Source organism: Zonotrichia leucophrys, chromosome 20, assembly GCF_028769735.1.
Source record: "Zonotrichia leucophrys gambelii isolate GWCS_2022_RI chromosome 20, RI_Zleu_2.0, whole genome shotgun sequence".
Lineage (NCBI taxonomy): Eukaryota > Metazoa > Chordata > Aves > Passeriformes > Passerellidae > Zonotrichia > Zonotrichia leucophrys.
Window position 1 is genome coordinate 5523995 of NC_088189.1, and position 17304 is coordinate 5541298.

Below are 17304 nucleotides of genomic sequence, written 5' to 3' on the forward strand. Positions count from 1 at the left end.
TTGCCTCTCATACCCTTTAATAAAGATTAATATCTTTGAGGTTAAGTTAAAAGATCACATACCACGTAAATCACACCATAGGTCTGATATTTAAAAAAAGATGAACATGTAATTGCTGAGATTATGTGAGCAAATTGGGTAATTCCTGGCCTAAATGAACAGAGTTGGCTTTTGTGGGATCAGTTAATCTAAGTGCACATTCAAATAAAGTGTATTTTGTCCAGGCATTTGAGCTTCTGAAGGTTCCTTCATTGAAGAACTGTAAATGTTTGAAGCAAAAATTGGTGAGTTTAACTTCTATCGCTTCTCTGAAGTTTCAATATGTTTAAAAGACATGCAGAATGGGGATTCTATAAAAATGTGGCACACTGGCTTTCCATATTTATAGTCCACCAGTGACTTCTATATTAAACGGTTTCAGTCTATGAGTCCAAACAAGATTTTTCAACCTGTCACTCCTGCAGCTCAGCCTGGTGCATGAAATGCTAAACATGTTCTGGCTGCTTTGTACATCTTCCTTGACAAACACCTGGACTAATGGCTCCAGAATGAATATTTAGCTGGCAATTTTATGGATGAAGCATAAACCAGTCATTTTGGCTTTGCAATGCTAAGAGGAGTGAACGTGCACTTGGCTTTTAAACTGCAAGGTGCAGCTTGGGAGACACAGGGAAGCAGATGGTGGGCCCTTCATATAAACCATGATCCAAGTAAGGTTTGCCTGGCCAAGAACTGCAGGATCAGACCAAGACAGGGTCATATCTAGGTACCAAAACCTACAAGATCAGGTTAAAACAGCTTCTGTAGAGGTCAAACTTAGGCTTATTTTTCTGACTGCTGTCTTTGCTGTGCATCTAGGACAATCTTGTGGTGAAGAGTGGAAGATGCAGATGCCTGGTCCAGTTTAGACACTTTCCTGCAGACTTCCCAGCCAGGTTCCATGGGTCAGATCAGCGCTTCAAAAGGGACTTCAGCCCTTCCTCCTGATCTGTTTGCTATTGACCTATAGACCTATTTGATATATTGATCTTCCCTTTTTGGCCCTCCATCTTTGGTGTTAGAGCTCTCTGCTACCCACAGCAGTAATTCTGTGTATCCTCAGATTTACAGCAGTTCTGGTGTGGCTGAGCCACTAAATTTGTGGTTTTTACACGTGACCCATTGGGAACTTGCACACAAAGGCTCTTCCACTCTCTTCCAGGCACTGGAATTTCTCTGAAAGTGGAGACAGAGCACAGATCTAGGTCTTGTGCTACCTGAGAGGTCCCAGACCCACATCTTTGTTTGGGGCAGCATCTCCTTCTCTGGGCTGTGGGTGTTGTGCATTTTGACCTGGCTCCTCTCCATCCTGCTTCTCCAAGAAGCATCCCTGGAAATGGGGAAATCTCTAAGGACATGCTGGAGCAGGAATGGAGCATGAAAAGAGTTGTGGCTTTGACAAAGACACTTCTTTAGGAGTGGAGCATTTTGGCACTGTTTTGTGCTTTATCCAGAAGCAGTTTGACATAAATTGTTGGATTTAACCCCTAAACTCTGAGTAAAACCCTCCTCCAGGTGTCAAAGGCTACATCCCTGTCAGTGTCCAAACCACAGCCTCCTCTTTGAGAGGGTAAATTTTGCTGTGTTGTGAACTCCAACTCAGGGATAACTGCAGCTCCTGAATCTGCAGGGAGGGGACAGTCTGAGGGGCAGATCTCATGCAAAGGGCACTGATGGTGTTCTTTAGTTTCACACAAAACCTTCCAACTGTTGGCAAGCTACAAAAAAAAAAAAAAAGAGTTGGTACCAAAAGCCAGTTCCTGAAGGGAGAATTGTGTGTGTTATTCCTTTCCAGTGCACCAACAAAACTATTGTGCTCAGAAGATGACTCTGAAACTGCCTTTTGTTGTATTTTGTATGAAGTAGGATTTTCTATCTGCAATAACCACTGGGTGATTTTATTTCTAGGAACTGGATTATTTCACAATAAAGGTAAAGAGCCTCCAATCATTTTAGCCTGTGAATAAAAAACACCTCTAACATTCCAAGAATATTATAATATATCCGAAAACCAACTTAGTTTTCACTCACGTGATTGATATGTGCACTATTTTACTGCACAACACTGTTTTTCTTACACAGAATTGTTTCTTTCAACTATAGCTAACTTGATTCTCTGTGTAGCAGGATCTGAGGCCAGTAAACCATGAAGAAATTTTACACTGCAGACTGCAGCAAGCAGAGGTCTCTCTAGCGAAGGCATTATTTCACAAAATGATGGATGTGCATATTTATTTGCTCTGTGACTTCCATGTCAGGTTTGTCATATTTCCTCAAATTACTAGTTAAACCAAGGTTTTGAGTTTTGTTTTGTTTTTGTTTCTGCTGAAGCCTGCAGGCTCAATATACCTTATAAAAATCAAGTTGTAATTTATCTGCTCCATAGATCATGTGTAACAATAATCACTCTGGAGTCTGTGCCGGGTTCGGATGTCTGGCTTTGTTGGAAGAGATGTATGAAGTGAACAAAAAGCTTCCTGATTTTCATACTCTGCAATAAACCTGAAATATGGAGAGAAGTGAAACATGTATTTAAATTAAACTGAGGAATCATGACAAAGAAGGAGCACAGAGAAATACACGCACACCCAGAAACATATTTTGCAATGACACAGGATTATTTCCCTTAGCAGATGGACCTCCTCAAGTTCTGCACACTCCATGTCGCAGACATTCAGCAGTCAAAGCAGTGAAACAATTTGCACGTGGGACTTGGACAGTGAATTGTTAACTTGCATTTTGCAGGGATAAAAACCTTTGCCCACACAAAAAAAGTGGAGATCCCCAAAAGGGTTCATATTCACAAGCACTGTCTGCAATATTTAAGTGCTACTTCACACTTAATTCACTTCTTGGTGGTACTACTTGTTTCATGTACTGCTTGTTTCTGGAAAGGCCACAAGTAAACCTCAAAATCTTTTCCTAGGTGCTTGCAAAAATAATAATAATAACAGACTAAAATTATTAGCTGATCAATCTAACCACAAATGTACAAATGTACAAATGTAAAACTCACAGAAGATTATTGTAGCTTTAATCCTCTCCACTCCCACATGCACCTCTGGGAAAAACAGGGAACAATCTTAATACACGGAAATATTTTTTATTGCCCGGGGTGGGCATTTCCTCCCACAGCCAAAGTGCCTTTTGCAAGGCATTTCTCTCCTTGTTTTGTTTGTCACAACACGGGAAGGATACGTGATTCATGTTGCAGGGGACACGCGTCCCTTGTCACCACACGGGTTAATCAGCAGCCAGGCTCTGTCACCACCAGGCCCCAAGGAAACCAAGCCCTTGGAAAAGATTTCTGGTCCATTGGCTGTAGGAGCACAGAGCTGCTGGAAGAGATTGCAGTTTTAAGATTAATTAATTTTCTGCTGTGAACTTTGTCGGAGAGCTGCGGCCATGCTTTGGTGGTGGAGTGGGGGTCTCTCCTCTGCTCCCCAGATGATGCCATGCCTGGGACTGGATGGATAAAACACATCCTGGGAGGCACTTCCAAAAGCCCAAGGTCTGTTTAGTCTGCAGCCTGAGTTACAGGGCAAATCTGAGTCTGCCTCCAGCTCCCCAAAGTCTCTCTTGTAATTTTATTTTTTTTTAAATTTAAAAAAAAAGAAAAACCCTTAAATTTCAGTGGCACTGTCATTAAGAGATCCAACAGAAGCCTGGAAGAAGAGATTAGCACATACCAGAGTGACAGGGCTGCTGGGACAGGGAAAAAATAGACAACATCAGTGCAATGTACCATTAAAAGTATGGAGTGACAGATGACAGTTGGTCTGTGATGGGGTGATTCAGCTAAATGGTAAACAGAAGGGCAAATTCTGATCTCGCTTATGCCAACATAAACCTTGGGCTGCAGAGGAGCTGCTTCGCGTCTCTAGGACCAGAGTGGAGCCCATAAAAGCTGTGACTCAGCCAGATAATCTCTGACAACTGTTAGCACTGTGGTAAATATGGCAACGTGGCAGGCTGGAAGAGGGGCTAAAAAAAGTTTCGCTTCCACACTTCCAAAACCAAATGTTTCAGAGGTTTTTTATCTCAAAACGACGTCTAAAATCTTGGGAGCAGTGATAGAAGTGGTTGAGAAATATTGAGATAAAACATGTTGGGTTTTTTTTTTTCAGGTTGGATGAAATATTTTGATTGAGGCCAAATTAATGAGGTGGCTGAGCCAATGGGGTGAAAAGTCAGTTATCCCCATAAATTCCAGTCCCTCTGGAGTGGACCTGCTGGACACTTTGCACAGCCATTAATGGTGATGTGGTGGACAGACACTAACTCATGTCTGCATGAGATAGAAGAGGAAAGGCTTTTAAAAGGAGGTATTTGCTAAGAGAATGTTTAACATTTGTTTTTGCTTCAAAAACACATTTTCAAAGAGAGGATCCCATCCAAAACATATGTTCCCTCCCTGTGTGGGCAGGCGTGCAAACACTAACGTGGGACCGAGCAAACTGCAGAGGAGAGCATGGAAGCCAGAGCTAAAACCCTCCCATCTTGTTGCTGAGGCTTCCTCGTGATAAACCTGCTGCTCTGTGGTATTGGCACTGAGATAGGGACGGACTGGGCCTGTTCTGTCTCCTGGGTGTCTCTGAACCCCCTTGTCCCTTCACCCATTGGCACCATCTGGCACCAGGCCATTTGCCTTTGGTGAATGACAATGTAAAAACTATCAGGATGTGAACCTGTGCTGTATTGCTTCTGATTAAGAGAATAAATTCCCTTTTTTCTTTCCATGATTTCACTTTGTGACCCACTGGTATTTTAACTTCAGTCCACACTGTGCCTAGTTTCACCAGGAAGCTACTGCATTATCTGCAGAAATACAAATAAGCTATTTCTCATGGGAAATGTTGCATTGTTCACATTTTAGCTGGCTTGGAAGGTAGCTCTGCTACCAAGAGATATGAAGATCTGAAACCCATCATCCTTGGTGGGAAAGGCCATGAGAAGGGACTGTCCCATAGGGAGGCCACCATGGCAGCTGCATCACCTTCCAAGCCTTTAGGAAATTTAGGATCACCCAATGCCATTTTAAGATTTGGGGTAAAGTTTTTTTTTTTATGAAGCAGAATTGCTTCCTCCTGTGAGCCCAACTCGAGGTGGCAGTGAAAATGGTCTAGGAAATAAAGCTCTGCACCTTATATAGGCAAGCTACCAAAAATATATGGATTGTGGAATTACTCTTTGCTGAGAAGGGAATTCAGATTTTATTCCTCCTATTGTGTTTTATTTCTTGTATCATTACAGAATACACAAGCAGATTATTCCCCAGCCACAAAAACAGTTGCAGCAAGATGCTGCAGTTGAAAAGAACAAAACAGGCAACAGTTCAGCATTCTCAGTTAAGATCATTATGATACTATTAATGGATATTAATTTCTGTTTATTTTACAAATATTAGGAAAGTAGTTTTCAAATTCACACCTCGCCAAATGCTTTACAACAATGATTTGTTTCATTAATTTTATCAGCTGCATGCCTTGTTTTTTTATAGCAGGTTCTTTGCTGAGAGACATTAATCTGTGATAGAGCATCCTAAGAGCCTGTGCAGAGGATCCAAGCTGATGAATGTTGGTGTACAGGCTGCCCACCACTGTCAAGTTTTCAATTTGCAGTGTAGTTGGGTCACATAATAAATTTCTGAGGGTTTTATTTTTATTTTACAGAAGCCTTGAATTTTTTCTGTGCATATTTTCTAACTGTTTTAACATACATATGAGCCCTCAACATCCAAATGTCAAATTCTGTGTGATATGGGTTAGGTAATAAACTCGATGGTATTATTTTTAGAACACTTATAAAAATAACTAACACAGTTTGAAGTCATGTCTTTGTTAAATATTCAGTGTAGAATTGGCTTTTAGCTGAATTCAGTATCCACTATTTCTTAGTTTCTCACTAATAAATACAAAATGCTAATGGAAAGTGAACAGGAAAATATTCTGCATATGCTAAATTGACCTTATATTCAAAATGGAAAAATGCTTGTGCCACGTGTTTAAGAAAAATAAACACCTGGATGATAAAGAGAGCAGTGCACACATCCTTATTGAAAATATTTCCCTTAAATTCTCAAGTTCTACAAAATGTCATGGCTTTCTCTGTTGCGGCACGAGCAGAGAGTGGCAGCCAACACTGAGTTCTATTTCTGACTTTGATCCAGATTAATTCTCCCAGGAGGATGCTCTGGAGCTGAGTGTGGCAGTGTTACCCCAGTGCCCACCACAGGGAATGTGGGAGGGCAGGTGGCCCAAAGGGAGAAGGGCCAGGTCCCTCCAGTGCCCCCAGCTCCACTCCAGTCATGTCTGGCACACAGATCATGCAACACTCGTGGGCCAGCAGTTTTACAGCCCTTGATCAGGGGGTTGAACACATCCTCACGCCTCCCAGGTGGTGAGCTCCTCCCCAGAAGGAGCAGGAGGCAGGGCTGGAGGTCTGCACAACCTTCCTGCAGGTAAGGGCCAGCACAGTGAGGGCTTTACAGGCTGAGCCAAATTCCAAGCATCTCTTTTTTTTCCTCTTCCCTGTCAGTTTGCTGTGAATGCTCCATGGGATGCTGGATTCCTCTGCTGAAAACTGGAGGTGGAGCTAAAACTCAGGTGTTGGGACTGGACCTGGTGAGCCTGGTGTCTGTCAGGCACTGCCAGGGATGGATCAGTGCAGAAATGGCAGTGGGGGAACAATACAACAACAAATGGCTGCTGCTGCATTGCCTCCCCTCCTCCCCAGTCCCTGGGCCAAATTTCTTTATCCTTCTCAATGTAACTCAAAACCAATGAAGTCAATAGAAAAACCAGTTAACCAGACCCTGACTCAGCCCTTGGTTTGCTTAAACTCCAGTGCTGCAGAGTTAACCCCTGACACATTTTAGTTTACCTTCATGTCTTTCCCCAGAGTAGACAGAAAATCCTATTTTTCATATTTGTTTCCCTGGACCTTGGCCAGCTGAATAGAGGTCAAATACGTCAAGCTGGGTCTAAACTACAGCAAAAAAAATGAGCTGCATTTCAACCTCTTTTTCTAGCAGAGTGACAATATAATTCATGTTTATATTCCTGCCTTCGCCACCGTCCTGCTGTTTGACCTTGGGAAAGTCACTTCATCTTTTTGGACCTTCATTTCTCCTCCAGCTTGTTCCTTTTGTCTTTAGACTTATATGGGGCAAAACCAGACAAATAGACAAATATCTGGGGCAAAATGTGGCTTACATGGTGCATTGGCATTGCTACAACAAAGTGCTTCCACTTCCTGGACTTGAGGTCCAGGTAAAAGTTTTGGAAAATAGTATCAACATAAATTCCAAGCATGGGATAAACATAAAGCAATGTGCTGTCCCCATGAATGACAAGGGTTTTCAGCATTCCCACCCAAATTAGCAGGCACCTCTCTGATGCAGAGCAGCACTGTGCCCACCAGTTCTGCCATGCAGCAGGAAAAGCTGGTTCAGATAAATCCAGGAGCTGAGCAAACATGAAATGCCTTCATTTGAGTGAAACTCTCATTTTAATTGAGATGTTTGGCTGTCTTCAGATCTAATTTCATGATCCAAATACCACAATTTCCCCATAGAATGTGTTCAAACATTGCTTGACTGCTATTCTCCTTTGCTGCAGAGCTGGGAAGTCATCACAACTGATAAGGAGTCATTACAAAGTTGACAGTTTACCCCTTTTCTTCAAAAAAACCCAATTCTGCTGAGCTTCATTCCTTTCAGCCCACACCGACTCTCATCCAAAGCCTTCCCTGCTGCTCGAAAGAAACCTGAAATTTCCCAACCGCAGGATTAAACTCATCCTCGCCCCCTCCAAACAAACAAACAAATAATGAAGGAGGGAAGAAATTATCTCTACAGTAGGGAGATGAAGGTAAAGAGCTTATATGTTAATCATTAGCAGAAAAAACCTCAACCCAACTGAAGTTAGAAGGAAAGAAAAGAAGACATAAAGGGGGTATTGGAAAGGAAAAAAGGCAAGAGCAGGCGAAACAAAGTGAGGCTGCCAGGAGTGTTTGTCTGCTGTGTGAGAGTGGCCAGAGCCCTGTCCAGACTGGGAGAATGGAATTATTCAAGTTTTAAGCTCCCAGCAATTCCCGCAGTGACTCCCCTGGGTCCCAGCTCTCCTTCACCCCCTGGGTGGGGGCCACCCATCCTCTGTCCCCATTGTCACCCTGTGCTCTGCCTTGCAGGAACGCTGAGATCTGGGAGGGAGGAAGGGAGGGCAGCCCAAATCCAGCACCCCCCTGCGCCTGGCGAGCCCGTGATCTCCTTTATGCCCATCATTCATTTATGCCCATCACTTATTCATTCTCCCTTTCTTCCCCGCGATGACTGCTTGCGAAATAAACTAGAATTTCTTGCTATTTATTATTATTATTTAGTTAGTTTTTTTTTTTTTGGGTATCCGTGGTCTGGAAGGAGTTAAAGCCATTATCTCCTCGATGTCCACGGCATCCCCGCATCCCCGCTGAGCTCCATCAGAGCTGCCGGGGCAGTGGCAGCGGTGGCTTCACCGCCGAGCGCCGCAGCCTCGCGCGGTGCCCAACTGCTGGAGTTTGCTAATTTGTGTGTTTTCACTCGAGGCCTGCTGATTCAATCATTTTAAAGATGCCCATTTCTTCCAAGCCAGGGATTTTATGACTCTAAGGATTAGAAGCTGTTATCCCAACAAACCCTGGAGCTCTATATATTCTGATTTTATGGTAAGCTTCACTAATAAACTGTTTAAAACATATGCTAATTGTGTTTATTGTATTCTTTAATTATCATATGTATCATTAAAGATGTACTATCCCGTTTGGAATCCTAATACCTAATGCCCTGCTTTTATTTATTTTATTTATTTATTTTCTTTTTTCAGTATAGTTTCACAGTACTGCATTACTTAAAAAAGAAAAAGAGAGAGGAAATGGAAATACAGATATATATTTTAACAAGGAAGCTTATTTTCAATTTTCATTGTTTATTTAAAAGTACAGTCTTTGTATTTAAGTTGAAATCTCTCTCATGAAGAAAGGCAGGCAGGGAATGACATAACGAAACATGGCATTCTGTCTCTGTGCATTTTATTCTTTAATTCTTTTTTAAAAATATGCCTCCCTATCATCTACTATGCTTAGTTTTCTGTTTTGAGACTGCTCAAAATGATAATTTACCCAGCTGAGTTGGGTTACAAAAGATCAGAATAATTGTCCCCTCATTTTTGTTCTATCTCATTATTCTTATCATACATACACACGCTCAAACACACACCCCAGCAGTGCATAAAAAATAAGAGTGTGTTATGTATATGTACATGTACCCATGTATACAAATGTATATCCACACTAATTGTGCTCATTTTTACCCATTAATGAGGAGCTGTTTTTCCAAAATAGAGATACCTGCTATCCGAGCTGTGTGAGCAATTTTCACTATTTTGAAGCCTAATCTTCATCCTGAATGCTTCATCCTGTTGCTTTAAAATGAGGGTGCCCCTGCATAATAAAATCCTGAAATTAGGATATATCCCTCTGCTCCTGACTTGCTCCTAACAGCCAGAAAAATGTCCCTCAGCCTTGGTCGTTGTTGAAGGCAGAGGCCTGCCCTGATTCCTATACCGGTTTTATTATTTTTATTTTTTCACTTGGGAAAACAAACTGGCATTAACATGGGGCATTTTGCTCATTGCTGAAAGAGAAAACAGCAATAAAAAAAAATCCCAGCTCTTTTCAGCTGCGCAAGTCAGGGAAGGGCAGGAGGACGCATGTGCAGCGAGAGCAGTCCGTGGTCATCAATATTGCAGATGCGAATAATAAATATGTGCAGCCACACCACAGAAAAATGCAGCCACTCTCATTTCTGCACTCCTGCTCCAGCTCAGACCTTTTAGTTCTGTTTCCCCCCCTGCATTTGAGGAATATCCTGGGAAAAACACGATTATCCCAACACAGGATTTTGTTTTGATGAAAAAGAATGAAAATGCTGGGCTGCTTTGCTGCTGGCATAGTGGGGGATTTGCTGTCAGGAGTTTATCAATTGGACTTTTTTTTATTTTAGTTGGTGAAGAATGTTTCCTTTAGGTACCAGATGTTAATGTCACCTCATGAATGAAACTGCTTCTGCAAATTGAATAATGTCATTTGCATTCACTCATTCTAAATAACGTTGAAAAGTGTCAATGCTACTTGTGGTAAAAATTCTTTTTCCAGGCAAAAGAGACTCTTCTTGGGTGACACACAACTGGGATTTGGATTTTTTAATAAACTTGTTATTTTTTAATAAACTTGTTATGAAAACTTAAAAAAAACATGTAATTTTAGTTCCTAAATAATGGCAAACCACAGCCTAAGCATTCCCATCACACAATACAGAATTTAATGTCAGGTGAGTTTCTGCTTATGGGGGTGATGGGTGAATTTGGGACAAAGTGCCTGCATTGGTGTTATCACTTTTCGCTTGCTGGCATCCCTGAGGACAGGATTAATTGTTTGTTTTGCCTTTTTGGAGATATAACCCATTGTTAGTTTGACATCCCAGCCACAGGTGTTCTTCAAGCTGCAGGAAGGAACAGCAGATTGTATCCTGTCAAAACAACCCCACTGTGGTTAGAGACATCTCAGCCCATGGTTGACTTTATCCTGGATTCCATGGGTGCAATATTTGGGGTTTTGGTGTGTCTGGGGGGCCCTGGGGGAGCACATCCCCCTTGCCTACACCAGCCCAGCCAGCAGAGCTCTGCCCTTGCTGCAGCCCCTCGAAAGGATAATTTTGCACAGCCCCACACAAATTAAAGCATCGCCATCTCTCCCTATTATATTAATGGATTTTGTGCTACTTTTTAAATTACACTGTTTTCAAACAGGAATACATTTGAATGTCAGACTCTAATACCCAAATATAAATGTCAAGACCTCTGTACATCTCTGACATGTAGGAACTAATTTAATCATCTCAGTGAAACGATTTCAGTTCAGACAATCACTTTGTTCGAGTGGAAGGGTTATGAAGAGGGTGCACAGCCACAGGAAAGTGCTTACACACTATTTAGGGCCTTGCTTTTTTATAAAAAGAAAACCAAGATGGGCATTTGTTCAGGAGTGGAAATTCCCAGCCCCTGCCAAGCTGAGGTAATCGCACTGCGGGCTCAGAAAATGATGCATAGCACCAAGGAATAGTAAATGCTCACTTGTTGGGGAAAAGAAGGGGAGGGGGCAGTGATGGAAAATGATTTTTTTTCTCCTGTGTCTGGAGGGAATAAAGGACAATCTTGTGAAATCTAGGCTGCCTGGTCAGTGAGTGCTGCTGAGCTCCCGAGTGGGCGATCCCGCAGGCTGCACACACGGATAACAGGGACAGGGGAGAAAAACCAGCAGCAGTTTTGCAATTGGACTGAGGGCTCCTTCTTCTAAAACTCAGCTTAGACAGTTTCATTCCTCCTTTTTACATATGGCATTTTAAAAAAGAAAAGGCAGTTCAGGCAGGTTTTTATCTGAAAGGTAACAGCTAAACAGGGCCGGCAGAAGGAGCTTATTCCCTATGTGGGCCTGCTACCCCCAGCATCACAGTACTCCACCATAACCCATGGCTTCAGTCTGCTCTAGGAGACAGGGAGGTTCTCCCAAATTTCAGGGATAGCTGGGATCTGCTCCAGGCCACTGCTGTACATAGACTCCCATCAGCAGGGTTGCAGTGGCTGTATGGGAAAGGGAAAGAAATATCCCAGCTCCTTTCTGGGGTTTCTGGAGGATCAGGGGGGCTTGAGAGGAAGTAGCACAGTCAGAGAAAGATGGGAAAGAGAAAGCGGAAAGGTGGATCAGAGCCTGGAGACATGGGAAAGAGATGGTTGGGGACTCCAAAGTTAATAAATTAATTAATGCATGTGTGGAGAATGTTTGACCATGTCCTTTCCCTGGGTGTGCCATCATCTCCTGAGCTGCAGCCTAGCACAGTCTGCACAGGACCTGATCCAGTTCCCAGTGAAGATGCTGGGAATAAGCACAGATTCAGTGCTGATGGCACTTCACTGTCTTGAATTTACCCCTAATTCTGTCTTCACAACAAGTAGGATTAAAAACTTTGAACTGAAATAATGTTGCTGCTGTTTCATGTGCCCCCAAACAAAACAAACTAAAAGAATAATCAGGGCTGCAGTCCATGTTGGAGAGCTTTGGTGAAAGAAGCTTAATTTGTTGGGTTACTTGTTACAATTAGATGCAGTATAGATGATGTCAAGTTATATTAACAGCTCTAAGATTTTCCAAGTGTTGGTATGAAAACTGCCCAGCCTTGATAATGAAAACATGCGCAGGAGAGCTTTGTAAAACAATCAAAAATCAATCCTGTGTGTCAAGTTGAACATATCAATGAGACAGTTTGCAGTCAGAGGGTTTTCTTATGAAGTGCTGTCAACAGTCAATGCTACACTTGTCTGATCCGTTCAGCCCCGCTAAGTGGAAAGATTTCTCTTTATATTAACCCAATAGAAAAGGAAAGGAAAACCAGGAAAATGTAAGCCACAGTAATTCATCTCAAGTATCCTGAAGGACAATTAGCAACAAAGGCTAGCGGTGGTAAGCCTGCTCTTTGGTGGGGTTTGGAGATCCGGGGCTGTAATTATTGAGCCATCCTGCTGAATAGCACAATCAATGCCTGACGGCTGCGCCGGTGCGGCGGCTCAGCTCTTGTGTAAATGAAACGTCAGGCTGGGGGAAAAGGGGCCATTGTGTTTACCCGAGCCTGGATTAGCTTTTAGAGAACAATGAATCTGCAATCGACGCAGGACATTTTAATGGTGTTGTCGGGATCTTTCTTAACAGGAGGTTGGGGTGTTGGAGAGGGAGGGAGAGCGGCGCTGGCGGGGAGGATGGATTCCACCCTGTGCACTGTGCAGGTGTGTATGCATCCAGCCCCACTTCCCACCTTGTCCCAGCCTTGTCCCAGCTGGGCCGTGGTCTCCTTGGAGTTGGCAGCAGCCACCCAGGATCAGGGCACTGGGAGCACAGTGCAGTCAAGCCAGGCTTCACGACTGGCTGGGCAGGTGACACGTTTCTGCACCCGACTACACATCCTTCTGCCCAAAGGGCCTTGAGCCTCCCTCCCCTTGCTCCCTGGAGCATGGCTCTTCCTGATTTATGGCCTCAGGGTTTATCCCTCTCTCTCTTTCACAGTATTTTTGCTCTTTCCCTCCTTCTCTCTCAAAAATAAGCTTCTCCCCAGCAGTATCAAGCCCAAGCTTTTCAGCCTTCCCCTTCAATTCCTGTCTAACTTCTCATGGACACATCTCTATTCTTGTCATGTCTTACGTCCTTCTTTCACAGCAGAAATATTTATCAAACTGCTCTTCAAACCTGCCAGTAGCTTCATTTCCCCCTTCAGTTTTCCCAGCACTGCTCCTCATATTGCAAAATCATCCCTTTTTCCATGCACCGAATGAACATTCCAGCTACAGCTACAGATGTTCTGTGAGAGTTTTATGTGGGTGCACACCCAGAGATGAAGGACTCTGATTTTTGGGGCCATTCAAAGGTATTTGCTAATCCTCTTTTCTCACCAATTGCAAATATTCCAGTCCTGGACAGTGTTGCTGGGTGAGAAGGTGACAGGTATCCCAATCCCTTGTTTCCAGCCACATGCTGGAGAAACAAACCTGCACTGCCAATGGACATATAAAAATTTCCTTTTTGCCCATGTGTAGACTGTAATGCTCATCCCTCCAGGAATATTAAGGTAAATAAGTCCCTGTGGGATGTACATTGCTTTGCGCTTGTTTTTACTGCAGGGTGATGAAGTGAATGAAGCAGCCCTGGCTGTGCTATGCCTGGAGAAGACAACAGGAATATCCAAAGATTTTGGGAATACATTTGCTTTCTTTACCCCCACTTCAATCACATTTTTGCAGCCAGTGTGAATGACATGGTGCCCACCCTACCCAGATCCTGCCAACCCCATGGTGTCTGACTCCTGCCACTAAACCCAGAGAGTTCAGTCCCATTTTCCTCCCTCCAGCCCCAGCATCTGCTCAGCCATGGAGCAAACCAAGGTGGAGATCTGTGAAGAGCTTGGGGCAGGCACACAGTCTCACCCATAAACCACCATCACACACCTCCTCAATGGAAGGCAAACTCTGCAGATGTAATTGATTAGTAACTATCAGCTAATTGCAGGGTAATCACATGATTATTTTTGCTTTGCAAACTGAATAGTTGCCATGAGATTGGATAATTGTGCGGGGCAATTTTACACGGAGGCACATAGCAATGCAGAGTTAAACCAGCCTCCAGGCTGTGTACAGCAGGCTGGGTGATTTCATTTCTGCAAGTTCAGTGTGCACATCAGTGCATTGTGTGCTTCTAAAGGCATCTTTGCATCCTGTGCTCTAAAGGAGAACCAAAAGATAAGAAATTGCTCTAGCAGCATCACTAGAATGAAGTAAAATCCCCAAACTTTTGGCAAGGCAGCAGGCAGCATCCTGACAAGTCTGCCAGCCCAAGGGGAAGATGCAATGCTCCTCTCCTTTGGAGGAGGGTTTGGGCTGCAGGAGCACACTCCACTTAGCCCCAGGAACTTGTTTGCCTGCAGCCCACGTAGCATCACAGCCTCAGCTGCACCTGCACACGAGTGCAAAGCATCTCCCCCTTCCTCCCAGGCCTCGTCACTAAACACAGAGATGGTGGTCGGAATATTTTGTCCTTTTGTAGCTCATTAAAATTTTGGTGTTGGCAGGAGAGTCAATCAAATGCCAGCAATGCAACCCAAATATTTTCCCAGATGGGCTGAACATTGTAGCAGAAAGCAATTGAAGGAATTATTTTCTCTGTTGGCAGGGTGATTTCAAAGGCACTTTACTCTCTGAATGTCTCTTAGACGATTAAATATTTCAAGCCATTTTCAATGTCACTGATTCAGATTAATCAAATATTGAAGAGATGGGGTTAAAGCTGTGTTCTCTTTGGCCTCTCAGTGTTGTGGCATCAAACCTCTGGGATAAATGCTCCACACAAGAGGCCTTTATATTCTAAGTTTAATGGAAGAACAAATGCTTCCCTTGCCAGGGAATCCTAAATCTTCCTACAAGGCAGGATTCCTCCAAAAAACACTGGAATAATTAAAATGGGACCAACTCAGGAAAAAACTCACATCTCAGTGATTCAAAAAAAATACTATAAAGAACCAGCATACGTCTGAATTACAAGAAATGCCTGTATTAATTTCAGTTTGGCATTACAAGACACATTTCTGTGTGAGCCAAGAGCCAGCAGAATGTACATGGGAATATTTTTAGGCTTTATGTAGGGAAAAATTAATACAAGAAACAAATTCCACAAGCACATTCATGGGCGTACATGAGGATGGTTCAGATCCTCAGCTGATGGAAATAAGCCTCCATCATCTGTTGCAAGGGAGATACAGGGATTTACCCCAGCTGAGGCTTCAGCTCAGTCTATGGAAATACTGTTGGTGTCAAGTGGCCAGTGGGAAGGAAGTCAGAGCAGAGAGCCTTTGTCTCTTTGGATTTCTTCAGGAAATAATGAAGGAAATGTAATAGAATATATCTGTGAGGCCACACTGCTATCAGAGGGATTGGGTACAAGAAAAACAACTTGAGCTCCACTCTTGTATTCTGGCATTCACTCCGATGTCCTCACAAGCTGCCATTGGGAGGCTCAGCCCATGGCCCCAGATGAACTAAAAAATGTTTCTGTGCCGAAAAAAACCCCTCTCAGAACGAGTTATATTGGTTTTTACAAGGAGCCACATGTGCTCATAGCCTGATTTAAAGAGAAAAACAAGGAAAAAAAAATCCCAATTCATTGCTAGCAGGAATGTTTTTGCTCTCAGAAGACAATCAATTGGTAATGTTGCATCTGCAATTAATTTTGAATGGAACAGAAAGCTCACACATACTCACTGATCTGAATTTGGAAGAACAGACACACTTTGCAATAATTTTCATAATGCTACTTCCACACCAGGCATTTCAGGGTGCTCAGCTTTCTTAGTTTCCAGGTGTAGGTTTTTATAGCTGGAAAATATCTATATCATGCAAACTCTGTTTTTTAATATCTCTGGGTTTAAAAATCTCAGTGGTTAAACTAAGAACTCTGTTAGAAGTAGAAAGGAAAGGTTGAAAGCTGTAAGTGAGAAAAAAAATTGGAGGAAAAATCAGGGTCACCTGGTTAAAGTCAGACAAAAGCCACATTTCAAAAAATGTACCCTGTAATTTAGTCAAAATGGAAAGGACAGGAAAAAGGTCAATATTGTTTTAAATGAGACTAACAGCTTCCTTTATGTAATGGGTGAACTCCAGTGTGTTTCCGGATGATTGGCAATTTAGCTGCTTGGGGGGAAAAAAAAAGGTTAAACTTATCAGCACATAAAAGTGCCAGCAATTTATTTCTGTCACTTTCCTACAAATTAACCTATTTTAAGGCATTCTGAACCTCATCAGCAAGCCCAGGTGTGGCTGGGAATGGGGGTCACCACCAGGCCCACATGCACAGGGAAAATGTGACAGCAGCTCTGGGAGGCAACAACCACACAAAGGAGCTCTCAAAGATGAATCCTCTGAGGAGAGAGTTTATATTTTCATAAAGGGAAAGAAATACTCAGCATTGTCCTAAATGAGTGAGGGTTGCTCACCCCAAACACTAATGTGGACCCTGAGGTGGGATGCTCTGCTGGAAAGTGTAAGGGATGGATGCTCCAGGGGGATGAGCTTACAGAGTTACATCAGAAAAACATTTATGGACCTGCATCCTGCCCTGCCAACCCCTGGCTTTGGAACTCAGAGAATGAGGACAAGCAGGGGAAAGCACAGCTCTAACTCCATCCCTTCACAGCCCTTTGCTCACCCAGCTCCCATCACAAGCCTGCGTGTGACTGGGTTTTAGGCTGTAATCCCTGGAGTCAGCATGGAGACAACACCCTCTAGGGCAGCTGCAGCATCAGTCTGCTCTGCTGTCTGTCCATCTGTCTGTCTGTGGTATTGAGGGCAGTTACAGCTCGATGGACAACCATAAAGCTGGGGTCACACCCCTGGTGACAGTCCCAAGCACAGGGATGGCCACACAGTGTGTGCTCAGGCACAGAGGCTTCCCATCATCCCATTTTTTTTCAAAGTTATTGATCAATCTCCATTTTTTTTCCCCATGGGGCTGGCTTGGCTCTATTGCACATCTTTCACTGGTGGGGTCTCTCAGGGTGTGGATGAAGTGGGACTGAGGAGGAGGTGGGAGAGAGATGGTCAGCAGCAGAGTTTGGGAAAGGATTGTGCTGTTCACAGG

The 17304-nt window shown here is 43.3% G+C and overlaps 1 long non-coding RNA gene across 1 annotated transcript in view; it reads right to left on the reverse strand.

Annotated features, from left to right (window-relative positions):
• Positions 1 to 17304, reverse strand: part of LOC135456327 (uncharacterized) — a 163655-nt gene that overhangs the window by 2411 nt on the left and 143940 nt on the right. The gene's annotated exons all lie outside the window — the stretch shown is intronic.